The sequence below is a fragment of the Symphalangus syndactylus genome, chromosome 7 (genome assembly GCF_028878055.3).
Source record: "Symphalangus syndactylus isolate Jambi chromosome 7, NHGRI_mSymSyn1-v2.1_pri, whole genome shotgun sequence".
Taxonomy (NCBI): Eukaryota; Metazoa; Chordata; class Mammalia; order Primates; family Hylobatidae; genus Symphalangus; species Symphalangus syndactylus.
The window spans coordinates 110,273,636-110,293,642 of NC_072429.2; positions in this window are offsets into that span (position 1 = coordinate 110,273,636).

A 20,007-nucleotide genomic window follows, 5' to 3' on the forward strand; every position below is an offset into this window, starting at 1 on the left:
AAGTCATATATATGTAGAAAATTATATCTACTTACAAATTAATTCAGAATCATGAGATTATGAATATCAAATTGTTATTATTCCTGTACATTTTTGTTACTCTTAGAAGCGTATTTCTCATATTTCCTTCTATTCTTTACCCTTAACCTGTACTTCTAAAAACTGATTAAGCTTGCCCAAATGAAGAATTTAACGGATTTATATGTACATATATATGACATAAAAAAATATAAAAAACCTTGCCAATATTCAATGATTTTAACTATATTTTGGTTGGGTACAAATAAATATTTGATAATTAACCACTTAATTTTAATAATGCTGGTTGTTAGATTATTAAGTAAAAAATGTAAAATTTGGAAATACACAATCACCATGGAACAATATTTTATCAAGTTAATTGTAAATTAGGCATTTGTGAAAGCAAATGTAAGAGGAAATACACGACAATATTTATCATAAATGGCTGTGTTGAAAGTGAATGAATACATTTTTTCTCTAATTTTCTGAAATGTCACAAGATTTTTTTAAGCATATTGAGGTAGCTACTTTATTAAAAACCCAAACTGAATCAATACTCACAAATAAACACGTTTATATACCATCCCTAACAAGCAGTCAAAGAATGTGCGCTCTGTATAGAAGCAGAATACTGGTGAATTTATACACTAAATTTCTTGCAGGCATTGATGTTTTTGCAGTCCACAGAGGCAATGTAAAACAAACAAAAAAACCCGAAATTATCCGTATATGTCTTACATAGGTGGTATGGAAATTATATAGAAAGACAAAACACCGCTACATGGGGGAAAACTAACTATTTTAACCTAAAATTTTCATGGTAGTTGTGTGTGTGTGTGTGTGTGTGTGTGTGTGTTTATATACACATATATAATAGATTTTACAGATAATTGCTCACAATTCCACTTCACTTTGCCAATTGAGATGTCATTGATTATTGTTAGCAATCTAGTGTGCAATTGTAGAACTCCTGAACACAAGAACATATGATATTTAATTCTAAATGTTAAGTACATTAATAACCTATACATTTTCAAAAGCATATGTGTATATATGTATACATACAAATGGATATGTTATCAAATGGGTGTATAAATTTGAAAATAACTTCCCAAATAATGTATTATATTTTCATCCAGAATATAAATAAAATTGAAAATTTGAATACACACGCACACAGTTATCACTTTTGAAAGACTGAGAGTCTTACAGAAATATGTGACCCTCAGATTTAAGGCACCTAAAGTATACAAATGTCATTAGACAGATAAGATTGGGTGGACTTTAGCAGTATGCTTAGGAGTGAATTACAGGACCCACGATGGTAGCTTATATGGGCAAATTGAATAGTGTGGAGGTGTGTGCATATCCTTAGCACTTGGCAAGTTAAAACTACTGTTAAGGGAGGCCATTAGGAAAGTTCCTGAGTACTGAGCTTCAAATACATTTGCTGCCCATCTGCACAAAGCAATGCACTTTTTATTGATGGAACCAGTGACAAACATGTACAGCTCTTAGGACTAAAAAGAAAGTAGGAAATGTGAAGTTCTTGTGTACCACAACGTATTGTTTCTTTTCAACAGGATAAGCAATGGGCAAAGTAAGAATTTATTTTCTAGCATAGTGTACCTAAGGATTTGAGTTAGAATTAAATGTAATTGAACCAACAATGAAGACTACATCAAGTGAAGAGAGTGCATGGCTAGTGATTGTGAGAAGATCTCCTTGCTCATTCTTTCTTTCAAATCCAGTGATAATTCCTAGGGTTATATTCTTTTTCCTACAGAATTATTATTCTCGTTTCTTCCCCCTAGATATCACATATATTGGCCAAATACCAAATTATCTGCCAGTCTGAATAAAACCTAAAAAAAAAGTGATGACTACAAAGTTTTCTAATCTGCAAAATAATATAGCCAATATTTCCATACTAAGAATTATATGATTTATTTCAAGCTACCACATTACATTACTACTTAAACTTTCAGATAATCTTTAGACTTTTTTTTTAATGTATGTGTTTATATTAATGACTCCTAAGGATGAGAAAAACAGCTTTTATGGAGTCTACATTGGAGAGAAGTGGTTGTAATCACTTGACCAGATGGAAATGAATAAAAGAGCAACCTGGATAACCTCAAATGTGTAAAATCCAAAAGCACTGATGAATCCCATTAAGCACCAAAATTCCAAACTACAGAAAATCTAAACATAAAATAAAATAGAGAAGACAAACATTTGGATCACTCAGGAAGAAACCAATAGGTGAAAACAATTTTCTCAGTTTTGTAGCTTTCTTTAAAAAATGTGTATTTTTGAAATAAATCATCTTATTATCATGATACTTATCTGTATATACATCAATCAATATAATAAAAAATCATCATAGTTAGATCAAGTTTACCGCAATATTTATATAATTTTTAGGTTAATTATGAGAAATAATAATATTTAATGAGAATATATATTAATTTTATAGAAGTAACAATAATGTCCATCTTTTAGAAATACAAATTTTACTTTTTAGAAAGCTTTAAATCTCATCCATTGCTTTTAAAAGCACTATTCAAAGGATTATTAAATATAATTGGCATTAGATGTAGCCAATTAACAAATATTTTAGCCTTATAGATTTATTGTTAAAAAGTATGACATGGGATGCAAATATGTCACCAACTTCTGTCAGTGAGCTTACATTTTTATGGAAAAATAGTATAATAAAACGAGATTTGATAAATAATTTAGAGTATGCAACAAAAAAATGAATTTATATATCATATTTTCCCTTTGAACTTACACTTCCTATCTAGTTATAAAATTATTCTCTGTATGGCATCTTCATTCTCTTTCTACGCAATAGATTATTTTCAGTAGATTATAAATATGTTCAAAATTGTCCATTGTCAAAAAAATATTCTTTTGTTGTTCTTTTGTTTTCAGTAAGCTTTATTAACTCTCCATCTAATTGGCCTCTAGCGTCTATAGCAAGTATTTTCCCTGTTTAAAAAATGAAAGATTACTACCTTGACTTTATAATGAGCCATATTATACATTTTTGCAATTTTAAATTTATTGTCACTATTATGACTTTTTTCAGTGATCTTCTAGTACTTCACGGTTTTATTGATGACTTTACCAAAAGTAGAACCCTCCCCATTTTTGAAAATTTGATGGCTTCTAAAAGTAACATTATGCAGATGGTTTCTATATTTGCCAGTAACTTGTCAAATACAAGTTGTGGTAACACAATTCAAATGGCTTAAATGTAAAAGAAAACAACGAGCTCATATAAAATAATGTTGGTACATTTATGGCTTCAGCCATGATTGGATCTAGGTGGTTTAATCAAGAGTTTATTCTTCTCCTCTCTAAGCTCTGCTTTGTATTTCATTTTAATAGTGTCTACCAATGTATTATCAAATAAAATCACTAGTACCACCAGGTTTACATTGTAAGACTTATAAAAAAAAAACAGTGGAAAAGCAGACCATATTCATAATGTATCCAGCAAAAACCCTTGGTTGAAGGTATTGAGTTTGGCTGGTGTGGCTTTGGTCATATGTCTATCCTTGCAAGAATGCCGAATAGAATGCTGTAGATCTGATGGCCAGCCCTTGGCAACATGATCCACTTCAAATGCCAGTAAGGGCCACCTAAACCACATAGAATGTATTTTGAAAAATCCACCAAAAAAGCAAAATCCACTTACAAAGACTTTGTTCTTTGTTTTTCTTTTGAGGAAGTTCCTTTGTTTTTAAATGCCCAACAGCTATTTCTACTTCAGCTATCTGCCAGCATCTTAAAATCAGTATGTCTAGAGCTAGGCTTACCATTATCTTTTCCAAAACTCCAAATTAGTCATTATTTCTTCATTTAAAACCTGTAAAAATAAACAAACAACCACAACAACAACAAAAAACTTCTCCCTGTCTTTAGATTAAGGCCCAACTTTTTTACATGTCTTAAAAGTATCTAAATTATCCAGTTGTATTTAAATGATTATCTTTGTAAAATGACCTGGAGGCCCACTCTCAGACTAAACTTAATGTCTTTCATTTCTCAAATACGCGATATATTCTGGTATTTCTACAATCTGCTTGTGGGTTTCCATATTCTGGTTACCTTTCTGCTTACCGCCAAAGCATATTGTGCCTCCTCTGCTATAAAAATAAAAGTCACCGTTCGATTATGGTGTTTGGAGTCTTAGTCTTTTCAATCTCCACCTCAGCAATTTACAAGCTATTTAACCTGGGGCAAGATTCACAAATATTTTATGATACATTTCTCTCACTTAAAAAAATGTGGTCAATACAGTTTATTTTGTTTTTTAGTTTTTTTTGTTGTTGTTGTTGTTTGTTTATATGGGATTTTTTCAGGATTAAATGAAATAACTTGCGTAAGGTACTTCGGTCAGTGACAGCCACATAGTAAACAATTAGAAAGTGCTTACTATTTAGTGTTGCTCCTTTGTGAATTCTGTGAAAATAGGATCAATGTGGCTGTTATCCCAACACTTAGCTCAAGCTTGAAATAGTATAAGAAGTCCAATCAATTCTCACTATATAAATATTAATGCCAATTTTTATTGCCATTGCTGCCAGCAGGTTAGCCACTCAGGCTTAAAATATAAGCTTGTATGTGTCCTTGATTCCTTAATTTTCTTTGATGTTTCTCATCTTTCAAATAATCTGCTAATTCCTAATGACACTTTCACGAGCCTTATGTTTCATTTATTCCAACTTCCACATTTCCACTAACATGAACCCAAGTTGGGTCATGTGAACCCCAAATGTCTGAGATGGTCTCAGTTTATTTAGAAAGGTTTTTTTTGCCAAGGTTGGGGATGCACACCAGTGACACAGCCTCAGGAAGTCCTGATGACATTGCCCAAGGTGGTCAGGGCACAGCTTGGTTTTATACGTTTTAAGGAGACATGAGACAACATTATATGTAAGAAGTACATTGGTTCTGTCCAGAAAGGCAGGGACAACTCAAAGCAGGCAGGGGGCTTCCAGGACACAGGTAGGTGAGAGACAAAGGGTTGCATTCTTTTGAGTTTCTGATACAACTTTCCAAAGGAGGCAATCAGATAATGCATCTGTCTCAATGAGCAGAGGGATGACTTTGAATAGAATGGGAGGCAGGTTTGACCTGAGCAGTCCCCAGCTTGACTTTTTCCTTTAGCTTAGTAATTTGAGGGCCCCAAGATTTTCCTTTTGCGGTCAGCATTGCCTTTCATCTGTTCTATTGTCGCTGAATGGATTCCACATACAGTTTCAGTTTGTCTCACTTCCTATCAAATTGAAAACAAAAAGCCAGATCATCCCTCCAGAGGAAAATCTTTCTCTGTGCAGTTCTCATACATAAAAAATCTTCAGTATGTAAAGCTGATACCATTTATCCACCAGTTAATACCATCCATAACCTAGCAATGTTCCATCTCTCCAATACTATCTTTGCATAATACCTTCTTTTCAGATTCTTCTGTCTATATGCATGACCCCAAATTTTCATTTTCTATCTCTTGCTTTTTGCCCATCCTAATTTCTCAGACAGAAATCCTTCTTTCTCTTCTTTCTGTATATTCAAAAGCCATCCAACCTTCCAGTGCATGCAAATCTATATATTCCACAAAGCCCTTTGTTATAACAATTTTATACTTGCAATTTATATACAGTTACTTTATTTGAAATGCTCAAAGCACACAAAATGGAGCTTGATTTTAATATATAAAGATACATATTTTATTTTTCTTACTCTTCTAAGAACTTCATACTCACATATCCTCATGTTCTTCATCGGTGTATCCCCTTACAACTTTTTAATGTAATGCTCACAATAATATTTGTTCAATAAATAATAAAATTGTCATTTAAAAATATTTCTTAAAAAATAAGAAACATTATAATGCATGGGCCTGCTGAAGATGAGCTTACCAAGGCTCAAATTGACATAAAAAAACTTGACCTGTGATATTTAGCTTAAATGTTATGAATAATACAAAGCAAAGATGTTGCTATTTTTGCATTTTTTCTAATATCTAATAACTGTAGAAGAGCAAATGTGTTTCTCTTCTTTAATGTGTTTTGTATTCCACATTATATCCTACATATATACATATATTATATATTAATATGTACTATATATTCAATAGTCTTGGGCAAAACTATAGAACTTTTATTCATATTAGCCTAAATTCTTGCTAAATTATGAAATAATTACAGCATCTCAGAACTTTGTTTCACTTTTTCAAAGATGTAATATCCTTATATCTATTCTACGTATAATGACATCTGTACTATCTACATTACAGTATTTTTACAAAAGCCAAGTCAAATTTAGAAGATTAACAGATAATTTGGAAGTAAAATTAACAGTATTGGGTGTGGCCATTTTATAAGTCATCTTAAAGACACTACACAATGTGTTAAATTAACCATTTGAACAATTCTACCTAACACCATAATATTAATTTGCATTGACTGCAAATATAAGTTCAACTCCATTTCATATTAAGTATGCCTGTGATGGTTTTATCCTAAGCTAGACTTAACACAATTATTAGGGCATAAATAATTCAGAAATGTAAAAAAGCTATTAAAATCCTTTTCCAGGTTTTGATATTGGCAAAGTATATCATGGGAAGATAGGAAAGTACTTATGTAATACACAATAAAATTCAATTTTGAACAAATCAAATACTGGATCAGACTGAACTTCTAGCCTATACTATCGGCTATCAAGTGTTGCCAAAGAATATTAGTGGTTCATTATTGAATAAAATCCCTTATTTCAAAGCGAAGAGTTTCCTGTAATTTTGCATACATTGCTTTGGCTAAATACTTTGAGCGGTCTTAGAGAATGGGATCTGCCACATGTGAGCCTAAAAGAAATTAGAATGTAATAACCTCTAATGATGAGAAAAGCTCATTTTGCCTGCAGTTTTGCATTACCTTTTTATTTAGTTTTAAATGTTCTTCTATTGCTTTCATTATTAAATATGCAATTTCATTCTTTATTCATTCTCATGCTATTCCTCTCTTTTGTTTAATTTCTTCTCTTTTGACCCATTGTGTTAAACAATTCTTGCAGAAGATAATTTGTCATCACTGTCATAATGAATCCAATTTTCCTTAACTCAGACCTGGCCATGGCTTGCTATACTGCAAAGGAAACTACCTAAAAGGCTAATGAGGGGCACAATTTGAGAAGTATGACTGAATTATTATAGCTTTAATTAGATCAGTCAAAATTCTTGGTGAATAGTGTTCAGCAAAGTATTCTTTAGTAGAGAAAATTATAGTCTTAAAAAAATCCCTTATTCAAAAATACAATCCTATTACTTCTAAATATAAAAGTGCTGTAGTTCAAAGTATATAACTGAGTTGGACTTTTTCTACCATTTATAAAAATCGCCATTGCTAAATATTCTGAATCTTTTCTTAATTGTCCATTCTAATATCTGACTATATTTGTAGAATCATCTTTTCTTTTATTCAGATCATGCATATCTATGTAAGTAGGGAAGATAAAAGTGGAATGGATACTTATTTTATTGAAAAACCACTAAATAATGTGGGTATAGTATTTAATAATTTAATGACCATTTTTACATCAGATATCTTAGGAAATGCTTCTAACTGAACCCAGTGATTTAAAGATAATTCCTTGCTTCCAACCATAGAGTAGGAAAAATAATGTAAAATATTCTAACCAAATTGTTGAGAGTCAAACTTCAATCATGCTAAGAAATATTTGCTTAATCTTCAGTTGAGAAAAAGATAGAAGCACTTGAATTTAGTTTGTATATCTGCATTTTCTTAAAAAATATTGACAAGACCTCAGATTCAAATACCCAGGTATAGGCCAACACCAATGTCTTAATCTTCTTATAGCTCTTTTATTATACCCATGTTTCCTTTGATATTGAATGTTGCCATTTTTAATAAGACAAATATGTTTAATCTTAATTTTCTCATATCATTTTATGTTACACTTACTGCCTCATGGGTTATTTGGGGTCAGTATTCCACTTTTAGTTCCTTTTTTTGATTCTTTTGTTTATCTGTTTTTCATAATTATAATTTTTTGTTTTTATAAATAGAACTTGCATAATCTTTAACTATTTTAGTTGACCTATATTAATTTTGTAGTTTAGTAATGATACAATTAGTTTAATGTTTCCTAGTTCTCTTCTACTTTTTCATTGTGAGGTACAGAGGGAATATATAAAACAAAAAACAAATATTCAGTGGTGCATGTAGTAATATTTAATGAAAATCAGATGTAATTATGATCCTAGAGGGAGAACTAAATCAGAATGAGGCATAAACCACAAATACTGACATAAAGCTTTCCTAATATTATGAAAAATAGTAATTCAGAAATATAAGAAGCTCAATGAACCCCAAACAGGATAAACGCAAAGTAAATACTCCAGAGCACATTAAGGTCAAATTGATGAAAATAAGTGTAAAGAATTCCCAAAAAATATCCAGAGAGAAAAAAATAATAACATTGTACATGTAGGAACAATCATACGAATTACCACAGATTTTTTTCAAAAGCAATAAAAGCCCAAATGAATACCATTCAAATGGTGAAAAAAGACCACAAGAGGAGGAAGAGAAGGAGAAAAAGGTCATTATTTTTGAAATAGTTTAGCTATTAAAATAACTTTCAAAATTAAGAGAAAATAAAGACATTTTCAGATGTACACAGGTTAAGAGAAATAAACAAAAGATTTGTAATTTTAAATGGATACATATGTAACAAACCTGCACATTGTGCACATGTACCCTAAAACCTAAAGTATAATAATAAAATAAAATAAAATAAAATGTTAAAGGGAAAAATGTTAATGAAAATTTCTCAGGCTTAAAGATAATGATGTACAACGGAAGGACAAATTTGAAGATAGGATATATATACATATAATATGTGGGTAAATCTAATAAATAAGTCTCATTTTTCAAATTCTTTAAAGGATAATGTTGCAGGATTTTGCTTAGTTCTGCTAAAGATGGAGATCTTGCCCATCCCATGGCCATGAAAATTTAGGCTCGCGGATGGTCTAAAGGGTGAGTAAAGCAGCGTTTTATTGGGTGAAAGGGAATAAAAGCGGGAAACTGGGACTCTTGCAAGGTCAGAGTGCCTCCTCTAGCGTGTTTCCCGCCAGGCCTTTGGAACCCCAGGTTACACACACAGGAAAAAGAGGGGCCAGGCGCCTTCCCGCTGCAGGGGTGTGAGATTCCTGAGGCCCCACCTCAGTGGGCAGGTGGCTGGAGTTTCTCCACCCAAGGACCCCCTCACCTGGCTGTCTCAATACTTGTTTTGAAGAACATGTTCTCACTTGGTAACTAAATGATAAGTGGGTGCTAAATGATAAAAACTTATGAACACAAAGCAGGAAACAACGGACACTGGCTCTACTTAAGGGGATAGGGTGGGAGGCGGGAGAGGAGCAGGAAGATAACTATTGGGTATTGGGCTTAATATGTGGGTGATGATATAATGTGTACAACAAACCCCTGTGACATGTGTTTATCTGTGTAACAAACTTCACATGAACCCCTCAAGCAAAAAAAAAGAAAAGGTTCTAAGGAAACCTTAATAGTCACTTCAAAGAAAATTAAAATTATACACTGAATAAAATATGTATAAGACTTGTATGTTCAAAGTTTCAAGTTGTTGATAAAATAAAGAAGCCCTAAATATTCACCAATCACATTTTTGAGTATTTGTTTACAGGAAATGAAATCTGTATGTTGAAGAGACATCTCAATTGCATACCCATGTTTGTCGTGGTGCTATTTACAATATCCAATCTCTGGAATCAAATTAAATGCTCATTTACAGTTGAATAGACATGGAAAATGCAATATATATATATATTCACACACACATATACACATACACTATTTAGCTATAAAATATGAAATCCTGTCATTTGTGGGAACATGAATGAACCTGGAAGTCTTTTAGGTTGAGTGAAAAAGGCAGGCACAGAAAGAAAAACACTACTCAATCTCAATCGTGTCAAATCTAAAAAAGTTGATTTCATGGAAGTAGTCAACAGAATAGTTGTTATCAGAGGCCAGGAATCACAGAGGATTGACAAGCAGACCAGGAGAGGTGGGTTAATGGGTTCCAAGTTACTGTTAGAGAGGAAGAATAAGTTTTGGTGTTCTATTACAAAATAGGGTGATGATAGCAAACAGCAATGCAATGTATGTTTTAAGATAGCTAGATGATTTTGAATATTTTCACTACAAAGAAATGATAAATGTTTAAAGTGATAGACATGGTAATTACCTAGATGTTATTACACTATATATGTATTCATTGGAACATCATATTATATCCCATAAATATGAACAATTATTGTCAGTTATAAATACAAATTTTACAAAGAAGACCTAAATGCATGCAGAAACACACCATGTTTATTGATGAGAATGCTAAATATAGTAAAGATGTCCAATGTCTTCAAATTTATCTACAGGTTTAATGTAATTGTATAAATACCTTAGCTTAGTTAAAAATTTTGTTGAGTCTTTTCCCATATATTATATAAGCTTATTCTAAAAATTTTTATGAAAAAGTAGAGGATTTGAAATAGGTAAACAATTTTAGAAAAAAAATGAAATAAAGTGGATGGAGTCATCCTACTCAAGTAATTAAAAAGACTTAATAAGCTTACTAAAGAGTTACGGCAGTCAAGACAGTGTGGTATTGGAAGAGGGATAAACACATAGATAAGTAGTACAAACCATTGGTACAAGATATATACTAAAAAATTAACTTTTTATTATTAAAAAAATGTTTTAGAGACAGAATCTTGCTATGTCACCCAGCCTTGAGTAGAGTGGCATGATCATAGCTAACTGTAACCTCACTCCTGGGCTCAAATGATCCTCCTGCCGCAGCCTTCAGAGTAGCTAGGACTATGGGCACATGCAACCATGCCAGGCTAATTTCAAAAAATAATTTTCTGTAGAAATGGGGTCTTGCTATGTTTCCCAGGCTGGTCTTGAACTCCTGGCCTTAAGCAATATTCCCGTCTTGGCCTCCCAAAGTGTTAGGATTACAGGTGTGAGCTACTGTGTCTGACCCAAAACTGACTTTTGACAAAATACAAAAGAAATATAATAGATGATAGAAAGTCTGTTCAACACATGATGCTGGAACATTTCGATGTATATAAGCAAAAATATAAACCACAAACTGAAACTCACATCTTATAAAATTTAACTCAAAAAAGATTATGAACAAAAGCATAAAGTTTTAAAAACTGTAAAATTTTTAGAAAAAAATGGGAAGAAACTTTTTAGGCAGAGGTTAGGCAACTGGCATTTAGGATTGGTACAAAATTTACCATCCAGAAAAAGGCAAAATTGATAAATTTGACTAGCAAAATTATAAACTCCACAGAAGGCCTTGTGAAGAGGATGCAAAGACAAGCAATATAACTGGGAGAAATTATTTGCAATCTACACATCTGACAAATGATGTATATTCAGATCTTAAAAAAAAAAACTCTCAAAAGTTAACAATATATTGCAAACTATCCACTTAGAACATGGGAGAAATACATGAATAGACATTTCACTAAAAGGACATAGAGCTGCCAAACAAGCACATAAAAAGATGTTTAATGACATGAACTATGAGAAAGGTGAAAGTGAAATTACAATAAAATATCCCCACAAACAATTATAAATAAGTATTGATGGGATGTATCCCAAAATGATTAGAGCTGTTTCTGACAAACCCACAGCCAATATCATACTGAATGGGCAAAAACTGGAAGCATTCCCTTTGAAAACTGGCACAAGACAGGGATGTCCTCTCTCACCTCTCGTATTCATAGTGTTGGAAGTTCTGGCCAGGGCAATCAGGCAGGAGAAAGAAATAAAGGGCATTCAATTAGGAAAAGAGGAAGTCAAATTGTCCCTGTTTGCAGATGACATGATTGTATATTTAGAAAACCCCATCGTCTCAGCCCAAAATCTCCTTAAGCTGATAAGCAACTTCAGCAAAGTCTCAGGATACAAAATCAATGTGCAAAAATGATAAGCATTCCTATACACCAATAACAGACAAACAGAGAGCCAAATCAGGAGTGAACTCCCATTCATAATTGCTTCGAAGAGAATAAAATACCTAGGAATCCAACTTACAAGGGATGTGAAGGACTTCTTCAAGGAGAACTACCAAACACTGATCAAGAAAATAAAAGAGGATACAAACAAATGGAAGAACATTCCATGCTCATGGATGGGAAGGATCAATATCACGAAAATGGCCATACTGTCAAAGGTAATTTATAGATTCAATGCCATCCCCATCAAGCTACCAATGACTTTCTTCACAGAATTGGAAAAAACCACTTTAAAGTTCATATGGAAGCAAAAAAGAGCCCACATTCCCAAGACAATACTAAGCCAAAAGAACAAAGCTGGAGGCATCACACTACCTGACTTCAAACTATACTACAAGGCTACAGTAACCAAAACAGCATGGTACTGGTAGCAAAACAGCATGGTACTGGTACCAAAACAGAGATATAGACCAATGGAACAGAACAGGGCCCTCAGAAATAATACTACATGTCTACAACTATCTGATCTTTGACAAACCTGACAAAAACAAGAAATGGGGAAAGGATTCCCTATTTAATAAATGGTGCTGGGAAAACTGGCTAGCCATACACAGAAAGCTGAAACTGGATCCCTTCCTTACACCTTATACAAAAATTAATTCAAGATGGATTAAAGACTTAAATGTCAGACCTAAAACCATAAAAACTGTAGAAGAAAACCTATGCAATACCATTCAGGACATAGGCATGGACAAGGACTTCATGTCTAAAACACCAAAAGCAATGGCAACAAAAGCCAAAATTGATAAATGGGATCTAATTAAACTAAAGAGCTTCTGCATAGCAAAAGAAACTACCATCAGAGTGAACAGGCAACCTTCAGAATGGGAGAAGATTTTTACAATCTACCAATATGACAAATGGCTAATGTCCAGAATCTACAAAGAACTTAAACAAATTTACAAGAAAAAAACAACCCCATCAAAAAGTGGGCGAAGGGTATGAACAGACACTTCTCAAAAGAAGACATTTATGCAGCCAACAGACACATGAAAAAATGCTCATCATCACTGGCCATCAGAGAAATGCAAATCAAAACCACAATGAGATACCACCTCACACCAGTTAGAATGGTAATCATTAAAAAGTCAGGAAACAATAAGTGCTGGAGAGGATGTGGAGAAATAGGAACACTTTTACGCTGTTGGTGGGACTGTAAACTAGTTCAACCATTGTGGAAGAAAATGTGGCGATTCCTCAAGGACCTAGAACTAGAAATACCATTTGACCCAGCCATCCATTACTGGGTATATACCCAAAGGATTATAAATCATGCTGCTATAAAGACACATGCACACATATGTTTATTGCAGCACTATTCACAATAGCAAAACTTGGAACCAACACAAATGTCCATCAATGATAGACTGGATTAAGAAAATGTGGCACATATACACCATGGAATACTATGCAGCCATAAAAAAGGATGGGTTCATGTCCTTTCTAGGGTTATGGATGAAGCTGGAAACCATCATTCTCAGCAAACTATTGCAAGGACAGAAAACCAAACACCACATGTTCTCACTCATAGGTGGCAATTGAACAATGAGAACACTTGGACACAGGATGGGGAACACCATGCACTGCAGTCTGTCATGGGGTGGAGGGAGGGGGAAGGGATAGCATTACGAGATATACCTAATGTAAATGACGAGTTAATGGGTGCAGCACACCAACATGGCACATGTATACATATGTAACAAAACTGCACGTTGTGCACATGCACCCTAGAACTTAAAGTGTAATAAAAAAAAATAAACAATTAAAAACAGTGATAATACAAAATGCTCATGAGATTTCATTAAAGCTGGTTCTCTCATATATTATTGGTGGGAAAGTAAAATATACAGTTATTTTGTAAAACTAAATATGCCCTTAAAATTGCTTTCCTGGACATTTATCCTTGAGATATAAAAATTATTTTCACATAAAATATATACATGTATGTCCTTTACTTATAATACTCCCAAACTGGAAACAAATCAAATATCCTTAGATGGTCAAAAGGTTAAACAAAGAATGGCATGCAGCAAACCACGATGGCACACGTTTACCCATGTAACAAACCTGCATATCCTGCACATGTTCCCTGGAACATAAAATAAATTATAATAAAATAAAATTAAACTAAAAAAACAAAGAATGAAACATCCAAACCACAGAATACTACTTACCAATAAAAAGAGACAAAGTCTTGATATATGCAACAACTTGGATGGATTTCAAGGATATTGTGTGAATGAAAAAGTCACAGGATGGTTACATATTGTATGTTTCCATTTGTATACAATTCTTGAAATTACAAAAGTACATAGACAAAGAACAGATTATTGGTTTCCAGGTATTATAGGGAAGAAAGATGGTGGCTGTTACTATAAAGTGGTCACATGAGGGATCTTTGTGATGGAACTGTTCTGTATCTTGACTATGGTAGTAGTCACATGAATCTACACATGTGATAAACTTCCACAGAAGAACTAAATACAAACACACACACACACAAACAAATGTATGAAAACTATTGAAATATGATTAAGATCAAAGGCTCTTATTCATGTCAATTTTCTGGTTGTGATATAATTATGCAAGGTGTTACCTTTGGGGAAAACTCGGGGAATGATGGATGAAATTTTCTGTTTTAGTTTTTACAACCACATGTAAATCTATAACTATCTCAAAATAAAGAGCTTAAAATACATTAATTGACTACTCTGATAAAGGCTAAAACTGTCAAAACTGTCATGCTGTATTAAAAAATGAAACACCTAACCATATGTTGTCTACAAGAAACAAACTTTGAGTAGTATGGACATTCTAATAAAATTGATTTTTCCAAGAGATGAATGCATAAGGAAAATGCTGTACATTTGCACAGTGGAGTACACTTCAGCCTTAAAAGGAATGAGATGCTGTCATCTGCAACAACATGGATGGAACTGAAGGTCGTTATGTTAAGTGGAATAAGCCACTCACAGAAAGACAAACTTTGCATGTTCTTTGCTAAAAATTAAAACGATTGAATTCATGGAGATAAAGAGTAGAAGGATGGTTACCAGAGCCTAGGAAGGGTAGTGTGGGGGCTGATGTGGGAGGAAACTGGGGATGGTTAATGGGTACAAAAAATAGAAAGAATGAATAAGATGTAGTATTTGATAGCAGGACAGGGTAACTATAGTCAATAATAATTGAATTATATATTTTAAAATAAGTAAAAGAGTATAATTAGATTGTAACAGAGTATAACTGCTTGAGGTAATGGATCTCCCATTTACCCTGAAGTGATTATTACACATTGTATGTCTGTATCAAAGTATCTCATGAAACCCATAAATATGTACACCTAATATGTACTTAAAAATAAATATAATTTAAAAAGAGACAAATTTTAAATATAATATTCTAAGATAAATAGATACTTTGCTGATATGATGTAAAAATGGTACATCATGCAATAGAAATTATCCAACAGTGACTACAAGACAAGAAACAAAGAGCAATATTACATAATGTTGAAAGTATCAATTCATCAATAAGTCAGGATCCTAACTGAATACACTTAATTAGTTTCCAGGCTGAGCGCTGTGGCTCACACCTATAATCCCAGCACTTTGAGAGGCCCAGGTGGGTGGATCACCTGAGGTCAGGAATTTTAGATCAGCCTAGCCAACATGGTGAAACCTCGTCTCTACTAAAATGTACAAAAATTAGCTGGGCGTGATGGCAGGTGCCTGTAATCCCAGCTTCTCAGGAGGCTGAGGCAGGAGAATCGCTTGAACCCAGGAGGTGGAGGTTGCAGTGAGCCGAGATCGCACCACTGTACTCCAGCCTGGCTAGAAAGTGAGAATCTGTCTCAAAAAAAAGAAGAAATATGTATCACTGCAAAATTAATTACTGAGAAAACATATGTAGCTTTGGCTGTCAGTGCTCTTTTAAAATAGATATTTAATATTAGTGAATTTGTAAGATTCAGTTTGGGGAATAATCATATTAGAATAAATTTAAAAATTAATGCATGAGAAAGAAATTAGGAATAGCAGCATTAGAGTTTTATAATCTGCTATCTTAACAAAATTTGTACCTTGTGAATTGTATTGCACAATCATAATAAACTGCAGGGCCTATGATATGCTGTGATTGTGGTAGAATTCATTTTGAACCAAAACATATCAGCTAATAAACTTTTGATGATTATTTTAAAGAAGTACACACATTATCATATTTTCACTGAAAAGTATGTATTAGTCATAATATTAATAGACAATTTTGTTGACTTTTACAAATCAAAGTATATTATAAACACGGGACATTAGAAAAGCACAATCTTCTATTGAAAAAAACAATTACCACAGAAACTAGAAGGAATAAAATAACAGTAGACATTTATTTCTATGCCTGGTTTTGCTCTTTAACTTTATGTTTCTTTTTAAAGTCACTCCAGTTGATGGTGACTTTCTACTTGTTAACAGTGAAATACAATTTGTTTTTAATTTAGCACATTTTAAAAAAATGAACAAAAAAATCTTATTGTTGCCAAATGCAAAATAAAATAAACATCTATAGACTGTTTGTAGGTGATACAGTAACATGAATGTGATTTTAAAATATTTTTTCTCTCAATTAGCAATTAACAAATGCAGAGAAATAAGCAATTAACAAATGCAGAGAAATAAGCAGTTAACAAAGCGATGCATATTACAATTTTAACTTAGTAAAAATGTGTTTGTTAAAGTAATTACTTAAAATACATGACGTGAGATACTTAGATTGACTTTGAACTGATCTTGTGTTATACAGAAAACATAAAGTTTCCTCTTCATATTTCATATACAGTTGTGCAGTCATCAGTTATCTTCATGGGACAAGCATGTCCGGAGGGGAGGAAAATCTGATAAAAAAATATTGAAATTCAATGAAGGCTTCCACTGCTTCACAAATGTTACATAGAATTCTTCACCGATGTGAGGAACATCAGTTTGCAAAGGAAACCCTGCACTTTCCAGGGATAAAAAGACTGAGACTCCAAATGGTGCTCCTAGTACTGGTGAAGTTTAGGGAGAGAGCCCATTGTGTTTCTATCTAACTGCTCTCGGAAAAAGGTAGAAAATGTCTCAGATTCCGCAAGAAAGATAGAATGTGTGATAAGATGACAATCAGGCCACAACAGAACATCCTAGTAGGGTACATAAATTAGCATCAACATGGACCAATTAGCAAGGAAGTGTCTTCATAATATTCCAGTAATTAGACTCTATCATTAGCTTGATCTTTGATGCTGGACTAACCCTATTTGAATGATATAAGCACTGTTACTTAGAATTTTCAGAGACTGGTGCCCCAAATAGAAAAATGCAGGATGAAATGCTAGTGAAGATTAACTGGGATAAAAATAGGTTAAATGTGAAAAAAGAAAATGTGTGTCTATATACAGAGTTATAATTGTAAAAATTTAATTGAATATGTCAAAATATCAACAGCCCAAATAAATTTTATTTTCCTGAAGTACTTAATTATCTCCATGTGTTTCTGGTTTCACTATGTCAATACTTTAAAAATAACAATTTAAGGAATTATGCATGTGATTGGTTGAGGTTTTCATTGTTTGAGATATTCTGAAAAACTTTCAATTATATCCTAGGCTTTGCTGGATACCAAAGCTTTTACTAAAGCCTTCCTAAGGCTTTTCTAAAGATTTCTTATAGTTCTAATACAATATTCCTCCCTTGGTATCTAATGTCCTGGTTTATCTCCAATCTAATAATAGGACCTCTTCCTCATCCACCCCTCAGTCCTGTTTGTTTTTATGGAGTTTACCATTCTTGTTTCCTCTCTACCTCAAGCCACCACCACACCTGCTGGACCATCAGACTCATGTTCTCATAGTTTTCACCTTCACCCGGCCTTCCAATCCCTAAAGAAAAAGTAGTAAAAGGGGCATTATCTCACACTAGATACTTTCTTCCAGATCACACATTGTATTATGAAGCATCAAATTCACACTATTCTCCAAGTGATGGTTAGAATAAAATCACCTTCTCTATCATTATTTTTTTCAATATATTTTCTCAAAATGTATATGCCTCTGGTTATATGTTCTGTTCCATTCTGCTTTCCATACAATTTCCCTTGCTTTCTCTGTCATGATGTTCTCACACACACCCTGCCTCTCAAACTGCGGTGTTCTATAATCTGGAACTTCCCAACAACCACCATCAGTAGTCTGCTTTGTGTCTGAATCTCTTTCATGAACAATTTGTTAACTTCTCAGTTTTAAATAAAGCTCATCTCTTTTTAAAGATATCTCTTCTTACGCAATTGAAAGCAGTTCATTTTTCACAAACTATATTAAACGTTAGGCCTGTTATTTTCTTTTTTTTTTTTTTTTTTTTTTGAGACGGAGTCTCACTCAGTCGCCCAGGCTGGAGTGCAGTGGCGCAATCTCAGCTCACTGCAAGCTCCGCCTCCCGGGTTCACACCATTCTCCGGCCTCAGCCTCTCCGAGTAGCTGGGACTACAGGCGCCCGCCACCACGCCCGGCTAATTTTTTGTATTTTTAGTAGAGACGGGGTTTCACCGTGGTCTCGATCTCCTGACCTCGTGATCCGCCTGCCTCGGCCTCCCAAAGTGCTGGGATTACAAGTGTGAGCCACCGCGCCCGGCCTTATATTTTCTTTATTGTGAAAGAAATTTCCAAAACATACATTTTTCCTTTCGTTACAAGCTATCGCTACAGAAAGACCTCCTCAGTACACATTATTAGATTTGGTGCCCTCTTTCACACTGTTCCTCATTCACCTGCATTATATTATTGAGTTTAATCACATGTTTTTACATCTTGGACTTTTTACTCCATTTTCAACCTCTATGCCTCCTTTTCTGAGATCAACCAAGGTCTCCCCCTCTCATCTCAATACTCCTCCCCTCCCCTTGGGATGCTCAGAATTCTTTTGTGATACTTACTCTTTTTTATGTAGTTTATTTTTATAAAAGTTAAGGAGGGGGTGGTGTAAGTACGGAGAAAATGAGGATAAAATAAAGGGATCAAGAGTATTTTCATGTGAAGCATTTGGTTCGAAGCTGTGGCTGTAATTTGCACAGCTTTTCTCCATTTCTGACATTGACATCATCCTTTCAGGGTACTCAATGCAGCTGCTTGAAAAAAGTCATAGTGATGACTGGACATTAGGCTTGTTTTTGCCTCTGTGATGTTGCAGCATTTTCTTTACCCAGCTATTTCTCATTGTTGAAAATTTTCCCGTTTGGTGGATTTTAAAGAATATCTTTTTGAGCCAGGTGCGGTGGCTCACGTCTGTAATCCCAGCACTTTGGGAGGCCGAGGCGGGCGGATCTCCAGGTCAGGAGATCAAGACCATCCTGACTAACACGGTGAAACCTCGTCTCTACTAAAAATACAAAAAATTAGCTGGGCGTGGTGGTGGGCGCCTGTAGTCCCAGCTACTTGGGAGGCTGAGGCAGGAGAATGGCATGAACCCGGGAGGCGGTGCTTGCAGTGAGCCCAGATGATCCCACTGCACTCCAGCCTGGGCAACAGAGAGAGACTGTCTCAAAAAAACAAAAAACAAACAAAAAAAATCTTTTTCCAAACCTCATTGAAGTTTATAGTTATTCTATATCCAACATTTTTTCCAGCTTGACTATGCTTTATAATTTAAAGAAATTGAAATGGAAGACTGAACAAAATTTGTGCATACAGCACGTGTTTAAAGTATTTTTTGTTTGTTGTATTATAGTGTTTTTTTCATGTTATTAGCAGTGATCTACCAATGAATTTAGAAATAAATGTAATGCATCATAATCAAGTTAAG